Raw genomic sequence first — 15,125 nt, 5'->3', positions numbered from 1 at the left:
TTATAGATAAACTTTCATAAAAAAAAAAAAAAAAAAAAATTGTCTCTTTTGAGATTCCAACAGAAGACCAGCAAAATACAATGACACACCCTGCCGATCAAGCCAACAAGACTCGTACCTCGAGATCGTCAGAAGGATCTAAGATTCTCATTACGACTGGGCATTAAGCTTTAAGTACGGTGCAAATCTGATTTTTAAAGCACAATGTAAAGAATAGGAGTAGATTCTGCGCGTGTTCCCGAACTTGCCTCTTAAATTTCCGATTAAATATATAAATATATTGACATTAAAATATTTTTTTGAAATATATGATTTGGAATAATTCATAACTCTATGAATAATGGATAGTTATAGATAAACTTTCAGAAAAAAAAAAAAAATTGTCTCTCTCGAGATTCCAACAGAAGACCAGCAAAATACCATGACACACCCTGCCGATCAAGCCAACAAGACTCGTACCTCGAGATCGTCAGAAGGATCTAAGATTCTCATTACGACTGTGCATTAAGCTTTAAGTAAGGTGCAAATCTGGTTTGAAAAGCACAATGCTAAGAATAGGAATAGATTCTGCGCATGTGCCCGAACTTGCCTCTTAAATTTCCGATTAAATATAGAAATATTTTGACATTAAAATATTTTTTTTTAAATATATGATTTGGAATAGTTCATAGTAACTCTATGAATAATGGAAAAATATAGATACAATTTATTTAAAAAAAAAGAAAAATTATAAAATTATATGTCGCTCTCGAGATTCGAACAGAAGACCAGCAAAATATAATGACACACCTTTCCGATAAAGCCACCAAGACTCGTAACTCGAGGGCGTTAGAAAGGTCTAAGAATCTCATTACGACTGGGCATTAAGTTTTAAGTATTTTGCAAATCTGGTTTTAAAAGCACAATGCTAAGAATAGGAATAGATTCTGCGCATGTGCCCGAATTTGCCTCTTCAATTTCCGATTAAATATATAAATATTTTGTCATTAAAATAATTTTTTGAAATATATGATTTGGAATAATTCATAACTCTATGAATAATGAATAGTTATAGATAAACTTTCATTAAAAAAAAAAAAATTGTCTCTCTCGAGATTCCAACAGAAGACCAGCAAAATACAATGACACACCCTGCCGATCAAGCCAACAAGACTCGTACCTCGCGATCGTCAGAAGGATCTAAGATTCTCATTACGACTAGGCATTAAGCTTTAAGTACGATGCAAATCTGGTTTGAAAAGCACAATGTAAAGAATAGGAGTAGATTCTGCGCGTGTTCCCGAACTTGCCTCTTAAATTTCCGATTAAATATATAAATATATTGACATTAAAATATTTTTTTTGAAATATATGATTTGGAATAATTCATAACTCTATGAATAATGGATAGTTATAGATAAACTTTCATTAAAAAAAAAATTGTCTCTCTCGAGATTCCAACAGAAGACCAGCAAAATACAATGACACACCCTGCCGATCAAGCCAACAAGACTCGTACCTCGAGATCGTCAGAAGGATCTAAGATTCTCATTACGACTGGGCATTAAGGTTTAAGTAAGGTGCAAATCTGGTTTGAAAAGCACAATGTAAAGAATAGGAGTAGATTCTGCGCGTGTCCCCGAACTTGCCTCTTAAATTTCCGATTAAATATAGAAATATTTTGACATTAAAATATTTTTTGAAATATATGATTTGGAATAATTCATAACTCTATGAATAATGGATAGTTATAGATAAACTTTCATAAAAAAAAAAAAAAAAAAAATGTCTCTTTTGAGATTCCAACAGAAGACCAGCAAAATACAATGACACACCCTGCCGATCAAGCCAACAAGACTCGTACCTCGAGATCGTCAGAAGGATCTAAGATTCTCATTACGACTGGGCATTAAGCTTTAAGTACGGTGCAAATCTGATTTTTAAAGCACAATGTAAAGAATAGAAGTAGATTCTGCGCGTGTTCCCGAACTTGCCTCTTAAATTTCCGATTAAATATATAAATATATTGACATTAAAATATTTTTTTGAAATATATGATTTGGAATAATTCATAACTCTATGAATAATGGATAGTTATAGATAAACTTTCATAAAAAAAAAAAATTGTCTCTCTCGAGATTCCAACAGAAGACCAGCAAAATACCATGACACACCTTGCCGATCAAGCCAACAAGACTCATACCTCGAGATCGTCAGAAGGATCTAAGATTCTCATTACGACTGGGCATTAAGCTTTAAGTAAGGTGCAAATCTGGTTTTAAAAGCACAATGCTAAGAATAGGAATAGATTCTGCGCATGTGCCCGAACTTGCGTCTTAAATTTCCGATTAAATATAGAAATATTTTGACATTAAAATATTTTTTTAAAATATATGATTTGGAATAGTTCATAGTAACTCTATGAATAATGGAAAAATATAGATACAATTTATTTAAAAAAAAAGAAAAATTATAAAATTATATGTCGCTCTCGAGATTCGAACAGAAGACCAGCAAAATATAATGACACACCTTTCCGATAAAGCCACCAAGACTCGTAACTCGAGGGCGTTAGAAAGGTCTAAGAATCTCATTACGACTGGGCATTAAGTTTTAAGTATTTTGCAAATCTGGTTTTAAAAGCACAATGCTAAGAATAGGAATAGATTCTGCGCATGTGCCCGAATTTGCCTCTTCAATTTCCGATTAAATATATAAATATTTTGTCATTAAAATAATTTTTTGAAATATATGATTTGGAATAATTCATAACTCTATGAATAATGAATAGTTATAGATAAACTTTCATTAAAAAAAAAAAAAATTGTCTCTCTCGAGATTCCAACAGAAGACCAGCAAAATACAATGACACACCCTGCCGATCAAGCCAACAAGACTCGTACCTCGAGATCGTCAGAAGGATCTAAGATTCTCATTACGACTGGGCATTAAGGTTTAAGTAAGGTGCAAATCTGGTTTGAAAAGCACAATGTAAAGAATAGGAGTAGATTCTGCGCGTGTTGAATAATGGAGAAATATAGATACAATTTATTTAAAAAAAAAGAAAAATTATAAAATTACTTGTCGCTCTCAAGATTCGAACAGAAGACCAGCAAAATACAATGACACAACTTGCCGATAAAGCCACCAAGACTCGTACATCGAGGGCGTTAGAAGGGTCTAAGAATCTCATTACGAATCGGAGTTAAGCTTTAAGTACGGTGCAAATCTGGTTTTAAAAGCACAATGCTAAGAATAGGAATAGATTCTGCGCATGTGCCCGAACTTGCCTCTTAAATTTCCGATTAAATATAGAAATATTTTGACATTAAAATATTTTTTGAAATATATGATTTGGAATAATTCATAATAATTTTATGAATAATGGAGAATCATAGATGAAATTTCATTAAAAAAAAAATTGATTCTCTCGAGATTCGAACAGAAGACCAGCAAAATACAATGACACACCCTGTCGATCAAGCCAACAAGCCGTATCTCGAGAGCGTCAGAAGGGTCTAAGATTCTCATTACGACTCGGCATTAGGTTTTAAGTATGGTGCAAATCTGGTTTTAAAAGCACAATGCTAAGAATAGGAATAGATTCTGCGCATGTGCCCGAACTTGTCTCTTAAATTTCCGATTAAATATATAAATATTTTGACATTAAAATATTTTTTTGAAATATATGATTTGGAATAATTTATAATAACTCTATGAATAATGGAGAAATATTCATAAAAAAAAAAATTATTTATCGCTTTCGAGATTCGAACTGAAGAGCAGGAAAATACCAAGACACACCCTGCCGATCAAGCCACCAAGACTCGTACCTCGAGGGCGTCAGAAGTATATAAGATTCTCATTACGACTCGGCATTAAGTTTTAAGTACGGTGCAAATGTGGTTTTAAAAGCACAATGCTAAGAATAGGAATAGATTCTGCGCATATGCCCGAAATTGCCTCTTAAATTTCCGATTAAATATATAAATATTTTGACATTAAAATATTTTTTTGAAATATATGATTTGGAATAATTTATAATAACTCTATGAATAATGGAGAAATATAGATGAAATTTCATAAAAAAAAATAAATAAATAAAAAAAATTATTTGTCGCTTTCGAGATTCGAACTGAAGAGCAGGAAAATACCAAGACACACCCTGCCGATCAAGCCACCAAGACTCGTACATCGAGGGCGTCAGAAGTATATAAGATTCTCATTACGACTCGGCATTAAGTTTTAAGTACGGTGCAAATGTGGTTTTAAAAGCACAATGCTAAATAATAGGAATAGATTCTGCGCATATGCCCGAAATTGCCTCTTAAATTTCCGATTAAATATAGAAATATATTGACATTAAAATATTTTTTTGAAATATATGATTTGGCATAGTTCATAGTAACTCTATAAATAATGGAGAAATATAGATAAAATTTATTTAAAAAAAAAGTTTAAAAGCTTTTCCGCCAGATTTCAAGTCTAGAGGCGCCGCCTCCAACGCCTGTGCGGAAATCTGCCACTGGTAAAATGATGTAACACTTGCTTGTATGGAGAGACACAAGTTTATGATTAATATACATAATACGATTTTTAATTGATGAGAGCCAATGATTTTATTAGTTGTTGATTTCAGCCACGTTATTTTTAAAACACTTAATTGAATAAAAAGAAAAGAAGATGCAGAATAAACTTATATCAGCGGTCGAGCACGTCTTTGAAATATAAATAGAAGATTCGCAGAGTTCTATTAGCGTCTTAAGTTCCAAACGTTACCTAATGCTTTGTCGAAAGGAGAATAGTTTAAGTCTTATTTTCAGACAAATTTCGTAATTTTAACCGTGGTTAGACGGCAACGATGACTTGGGTCAGATCTCCTCCCATGACTTCATACTTCCGTATCATACTATTTTACATGGTAAATGTGTAGACCAAAGTTAATCCATCTAGAGTTTTAAATTTTTTAATTATCGTGGTCACTTAGTAGATAGACTAAAAATCTTTGGATTTCAATCAAAATTTGATAGAAATTTACAAATAGGGTATAAAGATTATATATCAAACTTGATCCAGACAACGTAATTGAATTTACATGTATACAAACAGACAGGTACTATTAAAAAAAAAAGTTATCCAAACTTAAGTATGTCTGAACGTTTGATGATTATTCTCAGTGTATTTCGTATACGAAAAATTAATTACCATATCCTAAAGCTCTCTCATGGTTTAAAATCCGATCTTTATATTGTAAATAAATTTTCTATGTGTTTAATCTTCTAGAAGGATTAAATTTTGAAGTTATAAATTTAATATATATCTGAAACTTAATTCATCTGCTTCTGCTATTCAAATAAATAAATAAATAATATAGCTTTCTATCAATCTCCCTGAAATCTAAATAATAATTCGAATTTACCTACTTTTTCTGATACAAATTCATTATCAAGATTTTTTGAAAGTTATATACATTCAATTTAATTCAATGAATTTTGAGCAATGAAGAATTAAATAATAACCAAAAAATGGCCCCCTCCTTATAATTGAATGTGTAATATTGGAATTTCCGCATTGTGTTATACTAATTCTATTATTTAATAATAAATGCAACATTTTCATTTTTTCCAGTATATAAATATGATTCTTTGTGTTGTGGGTATCTTAATAATTATTGTAGCCCATTGATGATGATGATGATGATGTCGTGTCCGCGTTCCCACGGAAAGGGGGTGCAGTAGCTTCTGAGGATAATGACCCCTGAGCACCCGAGGGCAAAAGTCTGACTTCTATCTCATATGAAATGACACACACACATTCGCTTGTACAACCCCTTTTTACAGGGGGGAGGGCACATTCACCCACCTCACAGATAGAACACAGAGGAAGAACAACCATGCCCGAACCGGGAATCGAACCCGGGACGCCCAGATCACGGGGAAGATGCGCTACCCCTATGCCAGGACGCCGTTATTGTACCCCATTAAATACATTAATAAGTTTTAAATCTCGTGAGCATAAAAATAAGTTTCTCTTCAAATATAAAACATTTTCATTTAATTTACTATAAAGTTCTGACAATTTTGCTTTCAAAGCGAGTTTTCCCAAACCGATCCGATTTTCATACTAAAATCTGTTTCACATGTAAATAGGCAGTAAATATTCACTTAACTAAAAAACAAAACAACGATAAATGAACGAATGCAGCTTGTCCTAAATGGAAATTATTCCCCGAAAACACCAGTTATCCTCTCTGATTGGATTTAAAACTTTAACTACGTTTTCATCTTTCTCCAAAGCCATTTGTTCATTTTTCGAATAAATTATGCTAATATCTGTTTTGTCGTCATATGTGCTCGCGCATCTCCGTTTCTTCCAGAACTTTCGCTGTTTTCTCAGTTTGATTTCGTCCTCGAATCGGAGTAAGTGTGCGGCTTGTTTGCTTTAAATTTTAATATGCTGACGTTCGAAAGTGGACTTTTGCGAGTGCCATTTTATCCATGGATCTTTCACCTAATCATCACTCCGTATTGCTTGAACTCTCCGCTTTGCTGTATCTCTTCAACTGAACTTTAGAAACCAGAACATGGACTGAATCGCAGTAGCGAAACTGCTCTCGAACTGCTAAGTGACTGAAACCTCAATTCGGTTTTGTGCACGCTCTTGTGTTTGTAGATGAAATTTCTTACACTGTACTTCTAAGATAACAAGGGATAACAGCCATTATTGTTATAAATCCCTACCTCCTACTTCTTTCAAGTTTATCGCTAGCGTTCGTATGAGTCATACTGGAAGACTTTTACGAGTACAACTTTAATTGCTTTCGCTGCTTTTATCTTAGATTTTGGATCACCTTTAAAACATAAGAAAAAAAGTTTATTTAAAAGAAGATAGAAATAACCATAACTTATACAAATAATGATGTTAAAACTAGGCTTTCAAGAAAAGTCGACGAAGTATGGAACAAATCTGCCTGAAAGACATGTACCAGTTCTATATTTACGGTAAGTCGATATTTATTGTAATATTTTTATTGCTCAAGTTCTCTGATTATTGCAGTAATAATTTTGATTTTGTGATGCAAGTGCTTTATTTGTGCATTAAGTTAATAATTATTTTATGGACGAAAAAATTTTGTATACAACAATAATGAATAGGCATTGAAAAAAGATAACTCATTTTGATAATACAGTAAAACGATGTTTATTACCCTTTTTCAAGAGACTGAATTTTCTTTAATGAAACGATGTTTTAATAAACTTATTTTATTGTGTTATGCTAATAATGTGATTTCATTTATAAATTTTAAAACTTTTAAGTTAGTGTAGTATTAAAAATATCAATTGTATTCTTAAGCATTTATCACAAAAGTACAAAAAAAAGTCGTTCCATCATTGCTCATCCTTAATACTTATATATTCTATATTTGATATCATTTTTATATGCATGTAAATAGACATCTAAATGGAAATTTTTTTAATCGCCTCCTTTGTTGCTGATTGTCTATAAGTATTAAAAGCAGCATGAATCTATTTAAATTCTTTGAGCATTCTGACAATGTAACTTGAAGCTTTCCGATTCTACTGTATCTTTAAAGAAAAGTGATAATCAGATTCTTTAGCATTGTGTGTATTAATGCTAGATAAATAATTTCCCATTTAATTCATCAATTGTGAATAGTTCCGATGCCATCATATCGGTATTACAGTTGCCATTCTCCTCAAATGTAATCCCTCCTTTTGGAAAGTCGAGTCTTCAAATCCGAAGATACAATCAAAGCATTTCGTCCATTGTAGGTTATCAATGAAATACTTATTCCTTACAGTGGTTACGAATGAAGCGGTTATGTCATGAAACAACCTATGATTGGAAGCAGCATGAAAACGTATAAATGGAGCTTTACCGTAATTTTAATAGAAACTGATTTACGTACTGCATATTAAAAAAAAAAAAAAAAACAATTTGATCAGAATTGGTTGAAATAATTAGATTCGTAATTTTTTAAAATTTTAAAACTCGTTTATCATTCAGTGGCATCAGTAAAGTTCTTATTTTAGCGTTATGAAACAGTTTAAATATAAAGCAAACCAACAATTTCTTATCTGTGAATTCTCTATATTTTAATTATTTTGGAATGGGATTTTCTAGTTACCATTAGTTAACGTTTTAATTAAAACTCGCCGAAAATGCTAAAGAATGCATGTCAATTATTATATTTGGCAATTTTTCACTTAAAAAAAATTGCAGTTTGGCGATTTTATCGTATTTTTTAGTTTCTGTAGTTCGAATTCTTGTTGACCGCTAAACTGTTTTGCCCGAGTGCCATGCGTGCATCGATTTATCGAATTTTGACAGCTGTAAGCAAAAATAAACATTCATAACGGTTATAATTCAACATTAAAATTACTTCGAATATATAGATAAATGAAGTATTCAATGGATTTCCATTTGAATCAAAATAAGAAAATATTTCCAAAATAGGTGTCATCTTATTAGGTAGTAAAGAAAATAAAACAGTTAAGTGGTTAAAGAACTCGAACTGCCAGAAACCAACTATCACCCCTTTGGATTTTCATTGTTTGTAAACTATCTCGAAGAATGTGTATATAGTTAATCAAAACTAAACTAGTTTCAGAAAAATCTAATATAGGTTTTTGTGTAGTGCTATAATTTTTGAACGATGAATATTGTGATCTTTTGAATTCATTGTGATCTTTTTGTATCGTAAAAAAATCGTATGGGAGATCTTATTTGAAAATTATGACCATTTTGTTTATTAACCAAGGTTTTGTTTATTGATTTTTGATCGATATCAATCTTTAGAAAAAAATTCATTGCGATACTAGGATTCTTAATTTTTTTTTGACGCATATCTTTTCGTATGAAACTTGTATTTGATTTTTTTTTTTCCCCGTATGAAACTTGTAAAGGAAATATTTATACACAAAGGTGGTAAGTAGTGTGTAAAAGTCGCAAAAATTAAATTGCTTTATGTGTGTGTGTGTGTGTGTGTGTGTGTGTGTAATGATATTTTAACTCTAATTTCAATTTAATTTTCATAGTAACTTCATTCTAAAATATTCTCTTATTTCGTGATCCAGTTCCAATTTCTCTACTTAATTCAAGAGAAGCTTCATAAAATTGCTTAGTCAGCTAAACGCCGATATTTTCACACGCTCGGCTTGAAGGGGTAAAAATGTCCAGTAAGCACATTCTTTCTTAAAAGATCCCTGTGTTTCCCTTACATGTGATAGACATGCGTCAGAAATTCCTATCAGAATCTTAATAATATATTAGCACTGTGGAGAAATATTTTCCCTATCAAAATCTAAGGTTATATAAGAAGAAGGATAATTTATTTCGCCCCTTTTTCCCGACTTCGGCTTTTGTCTGCGCTGTGGCGGACGAAATGTCCGCATCTTTGCTTGTAAATAATTATGCTTTCCTGTTGGATATTAAAGAATTTAAAAAGTCTCTTCACTGCTGGTCACAACTGCATTCAGCTTCACTTAAAATAATATTACATATTAAAAAGCCGACAGGATTCGAAATGCTTATATATATAATATAATAATAATTATTTGAAGTAAATCCAATTTTGAGGGTGGATGAATCTAATGCACAAAATGTCCAAATTCAATGTTCAAATTTGAGTGTATATAATTTTAAGTATACATTTCAAAGATTTTAATTGTACTGCATTTTAATGAATTACAGGCCTATTACAATTGTACTGGTATGTAACTGACGATAGTTTTATCAGCTAAAATCGCAGATATATCTATTCTATTTGTAATCCAATACTTAATTTCTAAGTTGTTATAATATGCATATACTTCTAATTGAGTTCTTCTCTAAAAGGGTTTAAATATCACAAAGAGATCTATTCTATGATGTTAAAGTCGTTAAGTATTTTGCTGCAAAAATGATGAAATCTGAATGTTTCATATTGTTTGCCAGCTTATTCTAAAACCTTCCCCTCTTTTTCGTATGTGTCAGGATGGGTTTAATTCGTCCAAAAAGGGGTGAGAGGAAAGATGAAAGGTGTTTTCATTTAACAAAAAGTAAACTCAGATTTTTCACGGATTTATGAGGCGTAAATGTGGCAGATAATTCGAAATACTATCGGCAAGAGATACTAATTCACAATAAAGTATTTTAGAACATTTTTTATTTACTATAAGGGGCACAACCATTAAATTATGATGAATAAATGGAAGATTTCATCATAAGATTAAATTAAAATTTCGTAACACTTTTTTTGGAAGATAATGATTTTTTTTAACCTTTAAATGCTTCTTTTCGGATATGTTGTTGAATGTTTTGACAATATTTTGAGGTAATTGAGAGTTCACTTTATTTGAAACATTTTTATTTCATTTATGGAGTTGCTGTAAATATGTAACGCCTTGAGAACATTATAAACATTATTTAAAAATATTATTAATAATCATTTTCTTACTTCAAAATATTATTATAAATATATTACATGAAGTAATTAGCGGAATTTGAACTAGTACTTGAATTAACCACATAAACAATCAATACGTCATTTTGAAATAGAATAAAATAATGTGGTCAGAAACGAAACATGTGAAAGAAATTTGAACGAAAAAAGGTTTCATAGGGCGGAAATCAAAATCTAAGTATGAAGAATTCATCAAATCCTTCTTGCATTCTCATCCTTCCGTGTCTCGCCCCTTAATGAGATAGAATCCTGGAAAAGTAGTAGTCTTTTAATTATGTAAATTATACAATAGATTATTATATATTTCTATATTAGATTGCCTTTAGTTTACTTAAACGGTCTCTGTGTATAAAGTCTGCCAACAATTCTTGATAAAGGCCATCTTTGATTCAGGTATAATAATAATTAAATTCAAAGTTTGTGATTCATTGTTTTAGCCGTTGAGGAGTGAAATGTATTTTCCTTAAAATATTAAGAATATTTTTCTAAATATGATGGATGTTGAACCAGGAACTAAAAACGTTTAGATCTCCCTCCCCCCCCCCCCCCTTAGCTTTACATTTATTGATTCAAACGTCATAAGATTATCATTCTTTACATCATTTAAATTATACAGTTAAGCCGCGCTTCAAGTATAAACACCCTTTATATAATTTAATGAGATTGATTTACAAGTCTGTTGAATGGAGAAGTGTACAGTTCGATGGAATCGTTAAATGAATCAACAATTAAAGGAAATATGAAATTGATTTATTTCAAAGTTGAATGAATTTTTATTCATCTTTTTTAATTCTATTTTGTTAAACGAAGACATTCGATCCCATTAATAATTACAATATGACATTTGAACTTCTTGTCTAATATTCGTATATGAAGTGTAATTGCTATTGTACTTGAGTCAAGAAATTACATTTCTGAATGATTTAAGTACAAATTGTTGGATTTGCATTCTTTATAAATTCGATGCATGATCGGAAAGATTTGAATGGATTACTCTCAAGGAAGATTTTTCTCAGAAAAGATTAGATTAAAAAAATATACTCATGAATTAATCCTTTTATCTTTTGCATTGAAATAACCCAAATTGGGGATTAAATTACAAAATATTTGATATTTAAATCTGTAAGTAGCATTTCATTTTGTAAGATTATATGGGGACATAAAATTATTACAGGTGCCATTTCCGCTTTTATATAAATGTAATAGGAAATTCCCGAAATAAAATGTAGCGCATAGTTAAAATTTTAAATTAATAGATCAGGGTTTAGCATTCAAACTTGTTACGATTTCAAAATCAGTTTCTTGTAATATTAATTGTAATTTCTTGTAATTCTTAAGACAGATTTGTATGTGATGATAAGTAAGCAAATGGTCCGCATGTCTCAGGCACAAACATTATATCATGTATCATCGATGCATAGTTAAGTGACCGGATCAGAGGAAATATAAAAATTATTTATGTATTCTGAAATATCTCAGAAACCGTGAAAAATATGCATTTCGTCATATGTACAATATATATTGTATGTTGACGATATATTGCTTTTTTTTTTCATGTTGAATGGTTGGCATTTTAAAGCAAACGCTAATTTTTCGTTTTCTTTTGATTTGAGCGTTTTTTAATTGTATACTAATGACATCTAAAAATGTGTTTGATTTTCTTTAATAGTATTGTAAATTTTACTACCTAAAATGCCATTCCGTTTTGTTTCTTTAAATTTTGATTTATGTAAAAATATATGCAGTACAATTTCTATTATATGAGCGAGCAAGAAGTTGTCATTAAATGACAGCAATTTTTTTTTTGATTAGTCAATATTCAATTTTTATCTTTTAAAATCGTTGTCAAATCCCTGAGTAGGGAGAGAAGCACTCGGAGATGCAAAATAGAAAAAGCCGGTCTTGTGGCATGAAATACCATAAAAAAAGTATTTTCTTTAAATTTAACTGATCAAGCATTTATTGTAGCGATCTTCACGCAAAGCGAGAACCCCCCCCCCCCCTCGAGGTGCCTGGGAAAGCTCAGGATAAATTATTTGTAATTTTTTCTTTTTTGAGTTGAACTATTTCGCTTAATGTAGTACTGTTTTGTCTTTGCCCTAGATTTACGCATTTGTTAAGTATCGACTAGCAGTAAAAAATTTTTAAGTGAAATCCTCAGAAGAATAATTCCAATTTTTTTTTTTTTTTTTTTTTTTTTGCACAGAATATGGTCATGATTATGATTTAGACTTGTTTAAATTGCTGCATCAAAAAGGAGATGTGAACTTCCCTCTTTGGTAAAGAAATTAGAATGACATGTATATTTTGGACTCAGAAATTCCTGAACAGATGTCAGTCATTTCAGCTCTTCCTTGTTATTTTGCGTTCATTTAGAAGTCACATAAGTGGTTTTATTTAATCTTTAATGTGAATATCCAATTAACTTTTGTACAACTGTTAGCTGGAGCCCATAGTTCATAAAATAACAATTCAAGCCGGAAAGTCTGCCTCGTCTGCTTTTCATGTTGAGTAAAAACAGTGAGGGGATAAAAAAAAAACCAAGCAAATCAAACATCTGCACAGAATCGCGCTTCTAAAATAATTGTTCATGAGATGCAGTCGGGATATGTAGATTCCAAAAAGGAACTTGGACCTGCAGTTCGAGACAAATGAATTTGTTGCGTCTGTTGATTAAGAAGCACAAAAAATGTGTACTTTCAACGTACTAGTGGAAAGCAAAGGAGAAGATTCTTTATAAATGAATCTTTTTCAAATATGACGAAGTTATGCATGAATTATTTTTTAAATTGAGTTGTATTTAAAAAAAATGTTTAAACAACTTGTGAATGCGTATGGATTATGCTGCCCAAGCAAAACTTCGTTTCAGCTTTGTTGGAAAGAACTTTGCGTTCGCCAGCGAAAGCATCCAAGTAACATGCCGAGTCGATTTTATTTTATCAGTTTGTACATTCTTGTTAGCGAAGTTATAGAAGTAATCGTCAAAAAATTCGGTCTCGAGATTTTGACGAATCCTTACCTTTAATGTCTCGGATGTCTGTCTATGACAAAGACAACTCAAACGCTTCGATCTGTACGGATGAAATTTGATATTTGAACTTTACACCAAATATGTAGATTTCTATTAAATTTTGAGAAAAATCTATTCAGTGGAAATCTGTCCGACAGGTTGTTTGAATATAATTTAACGATATTTGTATAATGAAGAGAGCTAGATGGACAAAATTCGATGGTGAAATCGCTTATCAAATTTAACAAGAGATTGTCTGTCGATCTGTAATTTCAGAAATATATAAAGGCAACAACACAACTCCATGACTCAAATGAAATTTGGTATGTAATTTTGTGACTTCCATTGCAGTTCTTCTATTGCAAATTTTGTTTTCAGTCGGTTGGGTGTAAAACACAAATTGGCATTTATTAGAGAGTATGTCAGAAAGGTTTAGGGGACCATTCCAGCTGCGTGCTCTTGTCTGCAAATGTAATCCAAACGAAGTGACACCCACCTCGAACTTTGCATTTATCTGAATGCGGCTACATTCTTTCATTTTTATTTGAGGGGGGGAAATACAGTTAATCTATCGGTTAGAGATTCATTTGTATTTAACTGGGTAAAGACTGCTTTCATGTTGCGAGCACGCGCATGCATATGTAGTCTGTGTATATCTGATGAATAAAAATTAGTGTATGAAATTAGATACACTTAAATTAGTATAAGAGCAGTATGCAAAAGATCTTCAGAAATAAGCTGATTAAATCAAATTTCCCTGACTCCATTCAAAAAATTCTAGAACTGTGGTACGATTATTGGACATAGTCCAAAATATATGCAAATATAGGCAATTTCGACAAATGTTTAATTTTATTTTTTTTTTAAATTTCATTAAAGCAAGATGTAATGTAACAAATAATTTGCTGTTGCTTTTCATATTTTTTCTTGTGGCCTTCGCTCTCTTCTAGCACAAAGATATATTATGCAAGGTTTTTCTGAAAATGATCGATTCTTGATGAAATAAATATATTAGCAATATTTTATATTATTTGGCTATTCTTCAAGTCATAATTGCCTACCCTCCAACAGCTATGGAATTTCCGAAGTTGCTGCGAAAAACTACCTAGTTTCATATATATAGATAGCGAAGAAACTATATAAAAAAAACCTCTTCCCGAATTCTAGCTCACAGCAATGCTAGGGATTACTGAAAACATTTTTTATCATGATTTAAAAAAAGTGTAATCTTGTTCCAGCATGAATATAAACTCACTGGAGTGAGTCGCTCCTCATTACAAAATGTATATGAGGAGTTTATTATGATATACTGAGCAATGGTGACTTTATAAAAGGGCAAGTGCTTATACTGTTCTATTAAAAATTAATGTATGGCAAATAGTGTTAGTTTGTTTAATCCAAAAATCTTTTTCTGTGATTTTTTTAAAAAAGTTTTCATTTATATTTAGTCAATAATAAATGTCTTAAATAATTTTGAGTAATGTTTTAGTTAAAATTCTTCGGAAATGTTTATTCAATATTTTACGGATATATTTGTTAGAAATACTACGGATAACTGGGTAACTTATGTAGGAGGATATATAATTGTCCCTAATATGTGTATATTTAGCAGTTGAATGGGAGAATTTTTCTGACATTTTTAAAAAAAATTTAGACTTTATTTATTTTTAA

Source organism: Argiope bruennichi, chromosome 9, assembly GCF_947563725.1.
Source record: "Argiope bruennichi chromosome 9, qqArgBrue1.1, whole genome shotgun sequence".
Classification (NCBI taxonomy): Eukaryota; Metazoa; Arthropoda; class Arachnida; order Araneae; family Araneidae; genus Argiope; species Argiope bruennichi.
The sequence above is the reverse complement of the archived record's forward strand: the minus strand, read 5'-3'. Positions refer to the sequence as shown.